The sequence below is a fragment of the Stenella coeruleoalba genome, assembly GCF_951394435.1.
Source record: "Stenella coeruleoalba genome assembly, chromosome: 8".
NCBI classification, from domain to species: Eukaryota; Metazoa; Chordata; class Mammalia; order Artiodactyla; family Delphinidae; genus Stenella; species Stenella coeruleoalba.
The window spans coordinates 1,234,082-1,247,486 of record NC_137154.1 but is presented as its reverse complement, the minus strand read 5'-3'; positions in this window follow the sequence as shown (position 1 = coordinate 1,247,486).

The following is a 13,405-nucleotide window of genomic DNA, read 5'->3' as shown; positions in this document are numbered from 1 at the left end:
TTTGTTTCTTGTGTTTTTGTTTTTGCAATTAACTTTTAAAGACGGATGGGCGTCCTTTTACCATAAGTGTTTTTATTTTCATGATGTTTTTGTTAAGTTCTGGATTTTCCACATACACAATCATAGCATGTGATCATTTGAATAATTACAGTTTTAATCCTTCCTTTCTAATCCGCATGCATTTTATTTGTTTTTCTTGACTTAACTACATTTTTCTGGGACTTCAATTACAATGGGAAATAGAGGCTCTGAGGGCAGGATTTCCTTCTGTAATCCTCATCTCAAAGATAAATCTTTCCGGCTGTATAATTTTGGATAACATTTGCTCTCAGTATTTGTAGAAATCTTTCATTAGTTTAAGGAGCTTCCCTGTGAGTCATAATATGCTAATATTGATATTTTGGCCATAATGCCATGAATATGAACAGCTTTGCCCTCTGCAAAAGCATATTTTTTAGAATAACCGAGCCAACAGGAAAGTGGATTCTGGGGGCAGACAACTCAAAACCTATGCGGCCTTGTGACCCGGCAAAGACTGAACAACACGAAGCCCGGTGCCCACCGTCACTGTCACCCAGCACCTCAGCTGCTTATCCGCTGGAAGCCGTCAGCTCTGGCCCAGTATACTTAGTTCAACAACTGGGTCCTTAAAGGCATTCACTCCAGATCTCACCAAATTCTAACACCTGGTCCAAAGCACAGACATTTTCAGCCTTTTTTCAACACAGGGGAAAGCGTCTTCCCAGATTTTTCATTTGTGCTTTGGCTTCTCCGGACAGTTTAACACTGTGGACGCTGCCCTGGCTCTCGGCAGTCAGCTCCTGTGTTAGCAGGATCTCCTCCAGGGCTGTCAGCTTTTCCTTCAGGCCTTCATATTTCCCAGGACTTCCTCTATGATTGTGAAAATGAGACGAGCTGGGATCTGGGACCATTTGCTGCGGTGCTTGCACCTGAACAAATGTCTCCTTGAGCAACAGATACAAAGAAACTATAAGAGACTAAAAATAACTGCGTGCATGCCCAGCTGGGGCGTATTCTGGACAACAAGACACAAAAAGACCAAAGGCCCCAACTGCCACTTCTGAAGAGCCCGGAGCAAAAGCGGGGTACTGCGCATGCCCCCTGCACACAACACCACCAAAAGACTGGGCGAACCCCCTAAGCCACCCATCCAGCCCGACCCCAGGACACACCCCTACCCGCCTCCCATATGAGGAGCCAGCTTGCCCGACCTAGGGGAGTGAGCCAGCAAAGGAAGCTGTTACTTGTTTTCTCTCCCCCCTGCTGCAGCAGGGACCCCAATAAAGCCTTGCCTGAATTTCCTGTCTGACCTCTGATCAATTTCTATTGATTAAGGAGGCCAAGAATCTTGGTCAGTAACAAAAATGCCCACCTCAATCATTTAAAATCGTTACTGTGCTGGGGAAAATGGGTCTAAATAAGCATTCTTCTTTTTTTTTTTTAACATCTTTATTGGGGTATAATTGCTTTACAATGGTGTGTTAGTTTCTGCTGTATAACAAAGTGAATCAGTTATACATATACATACGTTCCCATATCTCTTCCCTCTTGCGTCTCCCTCCCTCCCACCCTCCCTACCCCACCCCTCCAGGCGGTTACAAAGCACCGAGCTGATTTCCCTGTGCTATGCAGCTTTTAAATAAGCATTATTCTTGTGCCACGCTGACATTTCTTTATTTACTAATTGCTTTTGAGCTAATTTGCATTTTATGAACCCACATCGTAACAGAAATGGCTCAAATTTATTACATTGATATTGAATGTTATTGAGTAATATTTCTCCTTTGATTTTTTTTGGCTGCGTTGGGTCTTCATTGCTGTGCACGGGTTTTCTCTAGTTGTGGTGAGCGGGGGCTACTCTTCGTTGCAGTGCGTGGGTTTCTCATGGCAGTGGCTTCTCTTGTCGCGGAGCACAGGCTCTAGGAGCGCAGGCTCCAATAGTTGCGGCACGTGGGCTCAATAGTTGCGGCTCGCGGGCTCTAGAGCACAGGCTCAGTAGTTGTGGCGGACGGGCTTAGTTGCTCCGTGGCATGTGGGATCTTCCCGGACCAGGGTTCGAACCCGTGTCCCCTGCATCGGCAGGCGGATTCTTAACCACTGCACCACCAGAGACGCCCTCTCCTTTGACTTGATTATGTGATTTTCCTCCTTTAATACCTTAATGTTGCAAATTACTTTATTTGGTGTTTCCCCCCAATAGTGAAGCAGCCTTGCCTGCCTGGAATAAATCTAAGATGTCCATTCCGTGTTATTGCTTTAAAACGCTGCTTTGCTTGTGGTGATTTTTTTCTTTGCCTTTATGTTCAGGAGGGTGACAGACTTGCAAGTTCTCCTTCTCCACTATCCTTATTAGGTTTGGGTGGCAAAGCTCTGTTAGTCTTGAATTCTTTCAAGGGTTTTTTTCCTTGTGTCGTCTTTGTGGCATGGCAGCTGGGGAAGCCACATGGCCCTAGCGTTTTTTAAGCAGGAAGGCTTCCTTTCAATTCCTTTAATAGTTACTATTTTATTTGTTGTCTTATGTATTTGTTCCTATCTCCAATATCTCACACTAAATGCTTACCTTGTTAATTTTAGTTTAAAATTTTTTTATTGAAGTGTAGTTGATTTGCAATGTTGCGCTAGTTTCAGATGCACAGCAAAGTGATTCACTTACATATATACTTTTTCAAATTCTTTTCCATTATAGGCTATTATAAGTACTGAGTATAGTTCCCTGTGCTGTACAGTAGGTCCTCTTTATCTATTTTACATACAGTAATGTGTATCTGTTCATCTCAAACTCCTAATTAATCCCTCTCCCCCTTTCCCCTTTGGTAACCATAAGTTTGTTTCTGTGTCTGTGTTACCTTGTTGATTTTGATCTTTCCTCGTTTCTTTTTTTCATTATTATTATTTTATCTTTTCTCGCTTTCAAATACAGATGTAACCACTGTTCCGTTTATGACGCTTTGCCATAAAGGCTGTGGAGAGCTTGTACGGCCTTTAGAACAACCTTTTCTTTTCATTCAGTGTAGTGACCTTCTTCTTCCCCAAATATGTTAAATAAATAAATATAAGAAGTGATATTTCGTCATTACGGTTTCAGATGAAGACACTTTTGTTTAACTCTCACACACAGTGGTGATCAGAGAACATTACCGTGCAGTCTGGAGTGTGCACCACATGTGGGCGAACCCGCGATGTTCTGTTTTGGGCACAAATCACCAGGCAGGGGGAGGCACAGGGTAGGGTGCAGGCTCTATACCTCTCGCGTCTATTATATACGTGTTCAAAGATGCTCTCATGTTTACCTCCTATTTTGCCCTTCAGCTGTCTTCCTGGGCTATCATTTTATTTATTTATTTATTTATTTATTTTTGCAATACGCTTCCCTCTCGCTGTTGTGGCCTCTCCCGCTGCGGAGCACAGTCTCCGGACACACAGGCTCAGCGGCCATGGCTCACGGGCCCAGCCGCTCCGCGGCATGTGGGATCCTCCCGGACCGGGGCACGAACCCGTGTCCCCTGCATCGGCAGGCGGACTCCCAACCACTGCGCCACCAGGGAAGCCCCCTCATTTTATTTTTAATAGCAGTTTGAGTGCAGGATAACTGGGACAAATTGGTTGAAACATTGCTGAAGAAAACGGTGCAGAAGAAATACAGGAAAACATGAACCTTCGTCACCTTTCATGCACAAACTGAATTCATTTCCAGTTGCCTTCATTGTTCAATTAAACCAAGTTTCCTAAAGTAGTTTTGGTATCTCGGGTGATGATACCACACCCAAACGCATCATAGTTTTTCACATTAAAGTTGATGGAAGTGTCTTATCTACTGATTTTGCACGAGTGGCAGAATTTTCAGGAAAATATGCCTTGGGTCAGGTACCCTTGCATTTAAATCATACTTTTTTTTCTTTCGTTGCTTTACTGATCTCCTTGTCTTGTTTTCATTTTATTTCATTGAACCATTTGAAATTGCTGCTTTCATGGTAAAAACAGCTAAATATTAGCGATTTCCTACTTTCAGCCTACGAATGGATTAGTAACATTATTAGCTTCAGATAAAAATACTTCCCCTATAACATTGTCTTTTTATCCACCATAGTATATTTATAAGACGTTTCTCAATATCCTATCAGTGAATATTCTAATTAAATTTCTTTCATGGAGTTCTAGCATAATTGAACTGTGGGCAGAGAATATTCTGTATATGATTTCAACCTTTGGAAGTGTTTACATACTTACTTTACGGTCAACCTTTTGTTAATGTATCATATGTCCTTGAAAAAATATTTATTTTACAGGCGGTGTTGGGCTCTTTATATGACTTGTAGGTAAAATTTCTTCATTATGATGTCAAATCCTGTGTGTACTTGCTGGCTTCCTTTGGGGGACTGTAATTGATCAAAGGCCCCAGCAGCTGTGCTCTGAAATCCAACACCCCATTTGCCCTGAAGCTACAGGCTGCCTTCGGCCATGACTGGGATTCCCAGGCAGGCTAGGTCCTGGGAGGCCTCGCTCTCCTTCCACGGACGAAGGCCGCAGAAGGGTTCCCCCGAGGCCTTGACCAACCTAGTCCAGTTGGGACACAGGGGGCCCAAGGCAGGAAGGACACTGCACACCTACAGAATCGCAAGAACTAGCCGGCAGGTCCTGGCAGGAGCCAGGGGAGCGCCCTTGGGATTGGACTTTTTTTTCCCCATTAACAAAAACTTGAGGTATAAGTAAGATGCAGTAAAATTCACAGTTTTTTGAATTTTGACAAATGTATCGTCATATAACCTCCACCAAGATCAAGATATAGAACAGTTCCACCATCACAATAAAACTCCCCCATGCGGTTTTGCAGTCAAACTCTCTCTTCACCCCCCGAGCCCTGGCAACCCCTGATCTTTTTTCTGTTCCCATGATATTGCTATTTCCAGAACGCCACATACACGGAATCCCATAACATGTATGCTTTCAAGTCTGCCCTCTTTCGGTGGCAATGGTGCATCTGAGATCCAGTACACTGTTCCATGTATGGGAGTTCGCTTCTTTGTATTGTTAAGCAGTGTTCCAATATGGAGATATACCCATTTGCCCATTCCCAAGATGAGGGTCAGTTTAGGCTGTTTCTGGCTTTTCATGATTACAAAAAACATTTAGGGAGTTCCCTGGTGGTCCAGTGGTTAGCGCTCGGCACTTTCATTGCTGGGGCCCAGGTTCAACCCCTGGTTGGGGAACTAAGATCCCACAAGCCGCGTGGCCAGGTAAACCAAAGAGCAAAAACATTTACCTACAGGTTTCTGTGTGAACACAGATTTTTTATTTCACTTGAGTAGATGACTTTGAGTAGAATTGCTGAGTTGTATGGTAAGTTCATGCTTAATTTATAAGAAATCACCAGGGACTTCCCTGGTGGTGCAGTGGTTAAGAATCCGCCTGCCAATGCAGGGACACAGGTTCGAGCCCTGGTCCAGGAAGATCCCACATGCCGTGGAGCAACTAAGCCCGTACGCTGCAACTACTGAGCCTGCGCTCTAGAGCCTGCGAGCCACAACTACTGAGCCCACGTGCCACAACTACTGAAGCCCGCACACCTAGAGCCCGTGCTCCACAACAAGAGAAGCCACGGCAATGAGAAGCCCGCGCACCGCAAGGAAGAGTAGTCCCCACTCGCTGCAACTAGAGAAAGCCTGTGCGTAGCAACAAAGACCCAACACAGCCAAAAATAAATAAATAAATTAAGGAAAAAAAAAGAAATCACCAGACTCACTCCCCAAGGGCCTGCCCCACTGTGCATTGCAACCAGTAGTGCATAAGCTTCCGCTGCTACCATCTTTGTCAGCACCTGAGATGGTCCGTTACTGTTTTTTTTATTCTAGCCACTCTGAAAAGTGCGTAGTGTTATCTCACTGAGGTTTTAATTTGCATTTCCCTGATGACGTGTGATGTGGGGCATCTTTTCATGTGCTTACTTGCTGTCTGTATATATCCTTCGGTGAAGTGTCCGTTTCAATCTTTTGTCCATTTTTGATATTTAATTCTTTTCTCAGCTTTGAGAATTCTTGATACATTCGGGATACTAGTCATTGATCAGACATGTGCGTTCAAATATTTTCTTCCTGGGGCTTCCCTGGTGGCGCAGTGGTTGAGAGTCCGCCTGCCGATGCAGGGGACACGGGTTCGTGCCCCAGTCCGGGAAGATCCCACGTGCCACGGAGCGGCTGGGCCCGTGAGCCATGGCCGCTGAGCCTGCGCGTCTGGAGCCTGTGCTCCGCAGCGGGAGAGGCCACAGCAGTGAGAGGCCCGCGTGCTTCTTCCCATCCTTGGATTATCTTCTCATGTATTCTCTTAACAATGACTTTCTGAATACAGAATCTCTTAATTTTGAGGAAATCCAACGTATCAATTTTTTTTTCTTTTATTGATGTCATATCTAAGACATTTTGGCCCAACCCAAAGTCACAGATATTTTCGCTTATATCTTACATTTAGATCTAAGATTCATTTGGAAGTAACTGCTGTGTATGGAAGTGTGAATCAAGTCCCCTGTTTCGGTGAGGGCATCGGTCGTTCCACCTGCTGAGAAGGAGTGATTAGCTGTCCACTTGTATGTGGGTCTGTTTCTAGACTCTCTACTTCGTTTCCCTGATTTATTTATCGATCTCACGGTTTCTCAGCCTTGACACCATTATCATTTTGGGCCGGACAATTCTTCGTCATGGGGGCTTCCTGTGCATTGTAAAGTGTTAGCAGCATCCCTGCTTCAGACCACCGGGTGCCAAAGACCCGTATCCCCACCCACACCCCCGTGTAACAACCAAAAACATCTTAAGACATTGCTGGCTTCGTTTTCTAGGGCCGGCATAACAAAGACCCACAGACCAGGGGGCTTAAACAGCAGACAGTCACTGTCTCCAGTCCTGGAGGCTGGAATCCAAGATCCAGGTGTGGGCAGGGCTGGTTCCTCCTGAGGCCTCTCTCCTCGGCGTGTAGACGGCCGTCTCCTCCCTGTGTCCTCACGGGGTCGTCCCTCTGTGTGTGTCTGTGTCCTGACCTCCTCTTCTCATAAGGACCCCAGTCCTGTGGGATTAGGACCCACCCTAGTGGCCTCATTTTACCTTCATCTCCTCTTTTAAAGGCCCCACCTCCAAACGCAGCCACATTCTGGGGTCCTGGGGGTCAGGACTCTAACACAGGGATTTGGGACACAGTTCAGCCAGGTGCAAATGTCCCTCCTGAACACATCGTGCCCAGCAGAGGACCACAGGTTTGTCGTGCTTTCTGTAGGTTTATAATAAGCCTTGAAGTCAGGTGGTATAAGTCCTCTTCTTTTCCTAAGTTGTTGTTTTGTTTAATCCAGGTCTTTTCATTTCTCTGTGTGTTTTAGTATTTCCTTCTTCTTCAATTTTCTGGAAGTATTTGTGTAGAATTCGTATTATTTCCTTTTTGTGTGTTTGGTAGAATTCACCCATGAAGCCATCTGGGCCTGGAGTTTTCTTTGTGGGAAGTTTTTTGTTTTGATGCGTTTTGTTTTGTTTTGAAGCCAAAATTTAACTTCTTTAATAAATACAAAGTTATTTAATTCTCTATTTCTTCTTGAGTGAGCTGTGGAAGGTTGTGGAATTCATAGATTTTGTCCATTTTATCTAAATTATCAAATGTTTTGACATAAAGCTGTTCATATTATTCCCTTCCGGTTCTTTTAACATCTGTGGAATATGTAGTGATTATGGTTTTGTCATGTGTGATCCTGGTAATTTCTGTCTTCTCTCTTTTTCTTGTCAGTCTGGCTAAGTGTTTGTCAATTCTTTTTTTTTTTTCTTTTTTTTTTTTGCGGTACGCGGGCCTCTCACTGTTGTGGCCTCTCCCGTTGCGGAGCACAGGCTCCGGACGCACAGGCCCAGCGGCCATGGCTCACGGGCCCAGCCGCTCCGCGGCATGTGGGATCTTCCCGGACCGGGGCACGAACCCGCGTCCCCTGCATCGGCAGGCGGACTCTCAACCACTGCGCCACCAGGGAAGCCCCCAAGTGTTTGTCAATTCTGTTCCTCTTCTCAAAGAACCATCTTTTGTTCTCACTGATTTTCCCTATTGCTTTTCTATTTTCTCTTTCATTGATTTCCACTATGACCTTTTACATTTTTCTTCTGTTTTTAACTCCTTCTTTCTCTAATTACTTAAGGTGGACCCTGAGGTCCTTCACTGAGAACTTCTTTTCTAATATGGACATTACCGTTCTAAATTGTGAAAACACAAATTCAAAAAGTGACATGCTTCACTTTCTTTCTTTGGAAATAGTTTCTAATTTACCTTCCAACTTCCCTTTTGATCTGTGGATTGTTCAGCAGTTTGGTATTTTGTTGCCAAATACACGGGTATTGTAAAGATTTCTTTCTAGTAGTAATATCTAATTTAATTCCATCTGGTCAGATAACATACTCTGTATGACTTGAAACGTTAAAAATTGGTTGACACTTGCGTTCTGGCCCAGAAAGTGGTCTTGGTTAGTCAACGGTCCATGTGTACCTGAAACGAATGTGTATCTGTCACGGGTGCCCTTGGACCCTAAGTCTTCTACATCCTCGCTTAGCTTCTGTCCATGTCCTCTGAGTCACCAAGGGAAGATGCTGAGTGCAGGACTGATTATTCTCTGCTGCTGGGACAGGTGTCTGAGATTTGTTCTGACCCCAGGAAGGTTCCTAACAGCTGCCTCTCTTTCTGGATCTCTTACCCTAGGTCTCTAAAGAATGCATCAGTCTCCTCCCAGCCTCCTCCCACGGGTCCTGAGAGCACCCTTGGGCTTGACTACACTCTGCTGCAAAAGAAGTCAGTTCCTTTGCAGAAGGATTGGGAGCCCTGGGGTCTACAGCCGGCTTCTCCCCCAGGAAAGCTCTCGGAGCCACAGTTCTGATGCTGGGGGCAGGAACCAGGGCTCGCAGCGTCTCACCCCCACTTTAGAAGATGAGTGATTGGTGGGTTGGGGGACAGCAGCTCCGGGTCTCTGCATGGACCACCCCACCTGCCACAAGCCAGAGCAAGGGTAACAGGGAACCAGCAACCTCAGTGTTCTAAGCCCAACGTGCAGCCTGCTCCCACGGGGGGGTCTGAGCCAGAGCAGGGAGCCCCCACCTCTCAGCCACACTCACTCAGGATTTAGCCCCAAACACAGATCTCTGGGCAGCAGGATGAGAGATGCTGACATGCTGCCCTCCCAGGAAGATAGCCCGGCAGCCGGATGCCGGGAGCGGGGGTCCCTGTGTGCGTGGCTCCCCAGCCTGGGGTGGGCTTCTGCCCTACTGAGCCAGAGCGGGGAGGGAGGACACACACCTTTGTTCAAAGGCCACAGACGCTCATAGCTCTTACCTAGTTCTGGTAGATTCTACGGAATAAATGTTTCTTCAGTGAAACGGCTCAGGGTCATTTCCAGAGAAGGGCTATTTGCAGTTTTTAAAAACCCATTTTCTCCAGCCTCACATTTGAGTGGGTCTGCAGAGCTCCCTTGGCTGTCATGCTGAGAGCAGCATGTCCCTGTGGCTTTATAATGCAGCGAAATTTGAATTAAGATTATCACGAGTCCCCCAAAGGCTAAACACTTGATGAAAAATGGCGCAAGAAAAAAGACGTCCCTTCCAAAGGGATCCTCTCCTTGCTTCTCCTCCACCGACCACCACCCACCGTCAAGCTTTCCCTTCTCCCTTGGCAAGTGTAACAGGATTTTATGACCTCACCCTGCACCGCCAAACTGTAATAAATACATTATTATCTACCTCTAATATATACTTGTTTGTATCACTCAAGATCACAGAGACTTTCTCCTACGCTTTACTCTAAATGTTTTGATTTGTGATTGATCCAGAGTTCATTTTGCCCAAAGTATGAGGATTAGGTGAAGGTTCTTTTTTTTTTTTTTTAACTATGGCCATTCAATTGTTCCAACACCATTTGTTGAAAAAGAAATAAAATATTTTATTTGTGGATGTTTAAATAGTGTCTTTGAATTTTGGTGAGTTTTGAATTTTTGGTGATTTTCAAAGACTGTCCCTTGTCTAGTTAGTTACCTTTGCATCTTCACGGAAATCAGTTGGTCTTATTTGCATTCACCTCTGTCCAGAGGCGCTGCTTTTCCACAGAGCTACATGTCTGCCCTCTGCTGACAACACACTGTCCAGACTTATATTGGAGGCTTCCAATAAGTTTTTTTTTTTTAATTTTTTTTATTGTGGTAAAAGTCACATAACATGCCAATAAGTCTTCAAGTCAGGGAATACCATGCCTCCAACTTTATTTCTCTTTTTCAAATTTGTGTCAGCAATTTTAATGTTTTTACCTTTCTAATTTCACAAGCAGACAAAATTTCATTTTGTCTCTGTCTATCAAAAAATCCTGCTAAGATTTTTAATGGAATCCCATTAAATTTGCAACTGAGTTTGGGGAGAGTTGATGTCTTTGCTGTTTTACTCTTCAATCCATGAGCGCCGTCTCTGTGTTTACTGAGTCTTCCTTGGTTTTCTTCATCAACGCTTTGGCACACAGGTTCCGTATGCGTTTTATTCAACTTATTCTTAAACATTTCATTTTCTGAGGCTATTTTTTAAAAAATAGCCTTGATTTATTTATTTGTTTTAAAATAGACTTTATTTTTTATTTATTTATTATTTTTGGCTGTGTTGGGTGTTCGTTTCTGTGCGAGGGCTTTCTCTAGTTGCGGCGAGCGGGGGCCACTCTACATCGTGGTGCGCGGGCCTCTCACTATCGCGGCCTCTCTTGTTGCGGAGCACAGGCTCCAGACGCGCAGGCTCAGTAGTTGTGGCTCACGGGCCTAGTTGCTCCGTGGCATGTAGGATCCTCCCAGACCAGGGTTCGAACCTGTGCTCCCTGCATTGGCAGGCAGATTCTCAACCACTGTGCCACCAGGGAAGCCCTAAAACAGACTTTATTTTTTAGAGCAGTTTTAGGTTCACAGCAAAACTGGGTGGAAAGTGCAGAGATTCCCCATAGACCCTCTCCCCCCACGTGTACAGGCTCCCACTCCTGACACCCTCACCGGACGGTGTGTTTGTTACAACTGATGGACCTTCATGCACGTGGCATCGTGACCTGAGGTCCGCAGCGTACATTAGGGTTCACTCTTGGTGTTGCTTTGGTTTTGGTTTTGTTTTCTGAAAAAAAAAAAAAAAAAGTAGCTTTTAATCGTAACTGACAAAACCACATCCAAGAATGTCTCCAAACAACCGACCAAAAGAAACAGGATAAAATTCTCCTGTTGAAGGAACTAGGTTTTCACCAGCCCCAGCACTTCTGAGGGTCGAGCCAGGAGCAGCTCATTCCCAAGGATGGTCCTGTCCCCCATGCCAGCTTCTCATCCCAGGAGGAAGATTGAGGGTGGGCGGGGGCCTGTCCCCTGCTTCCAGCATGCGGGGAGCTCTTAGGAAGTCACTGGTGGGGTGCGCCCCCCCCTGCCCCCCGCACTCCTGTCCTGAGGGACGTGAGTACCCTCGGGGCACCATCCCCAAAGCCAGGGAACAGAGCGAGACAGCCCCGGTGCCTCTTGGATTTTCCCCCAAAGCTTCACTCCAGTCTGATTGCTGGTGTTCCCAGTGCCCGGCGTGGGCATGAAACAAAATGTGCATTAGAGAAAAACCTCAAATGTCCCACAATCTCCACAAGGTGAGTCGCATAGCAGAAGGAAAAGTGGAACAGTGGCCCTAAGGAAGAGGGACGGTGGCCGGCCCTCAGTCGCCACCTGGTGGCAGTGGTGGGACTGCGGCTCTGGTTGGTGGGCTGTGGGGTGGACGGGCTGCCCTGGTGCGGGGGCACCGGGAGGCGGATGCGGGTGGCCGGCGGGAGGTAGGTGACTGACAGGTAGATAGACAGATGTAGCTGGAGGACGGACCGACAGATAGATACGCAGGTACACAGATATAGATGGATGAGAGATATGAAGTGTATGCTTTACACATCAATATATTTATATGTTAGATTTTAAATATTATACATAACATATATTTTATATATATATTTGAAGGGGATTCCCTGTATTTAATCTTAAAGTATATGTTTTATACATAAATATATTTATATATTTAAAATATTATACATAATATGTATTTTTATATATATGTATGTGTGTGTGTATATATATGAAGGGGATTCCCTGTATTTAATCTTTAACTCAGTTTCTCTGAAAATCTCTACTTCCCTCTCTCTGTTCTACCACAAAACACACACACCAACTTACATATATTTATATTTACAATATATATAATTATATATAGTGTCTAAAATTATATAAAGCATATGCTCACATATATATTTATATATATAAAACAGCTGGATTTGAGGCACTAATACTTGGTTGAGTTTGAGGTGATGAACACAGGTCTGTGGTTTTCTTCTTGAGATGTGTTTTGGTATCAGTAGAATGCCGGTCCCTCAAAAGAGTTGGGAAGTGCCCTGTCCTCTTATATTTTTGGAAGCTAGTGTATGAAATTTGCACGATTTCAACTGGTCCACTTCATCTTAGCTGTTGAAGGTACGTGTGGGCAGAGAGGCAGCTGTGTTGCCAGGTCTACCTGAAACCCTGAGGGAAGGAAGCGCGCCCCCGGCAGGAAGACCTGTGGGTAAAGCCCCCATGCGTGAGCTGTTGCAGTGGTGTTTTCTCTTGAGACCTCCCGGGAGCCTCCGTCCGGTGCGTCTGCTGCTTCTCACTTGTGGTGCCTCTTCCTCGCGTGTGTTGTGGTTTTGTGCCGTGGACTGGGGTCACCCGGACTCCGGCAGGAGCCCTGAAGGCCCGGAAGAGGCAGTGTCCTCTCTGAAGTCTCTCTTTGCCTCGCCTGTCTGTTCCCCATCCAAGGCCGCTCCCCATGACTTTCTCAGCCTGTGGTTTTCTGGACCATAAAATTAATGTCAATTTGAGCTTCCTACTCTGTAAGTGGCGGGGGCTGGATTGTCACTTGTCAGGGGAGACATTCTCTTCTTTTTTCTGGCCTCACCTTGTGGCATGTGGAACTTCCCTGACCAGGGATCGAACCGGCACCCTCTGCAGTGGAAGCGCAGAGTCCTAACCACTGGACCGCCAGGGAATTCCAGGGGAGACATTCTAATCACCCACTGCTCGGACTCAGGAAGAATGTTTCCTTGCTCCCTCCTTCAGACGATGGGGGGCTTCCCTGGACCCCCCTCGCTGAGGGGATGCAGCCTTTAGGAGTCTCAGCTCTAACCACCCACCATGCGGCCCCACCTCCCACTTAGCTCGTAGAACCAAAGTCCCAGAATGCACGAGGACACGGTGGTCCATCCACCCAATGGGATGCGGTGTGGCAGAGCCGTGAGTGGACCCCAGTCACCTGCACAGTGTGGGTGGAACCCACCAACACACTTGGATGGAAAGGACCCTGGAGCAAAAGGACACAAG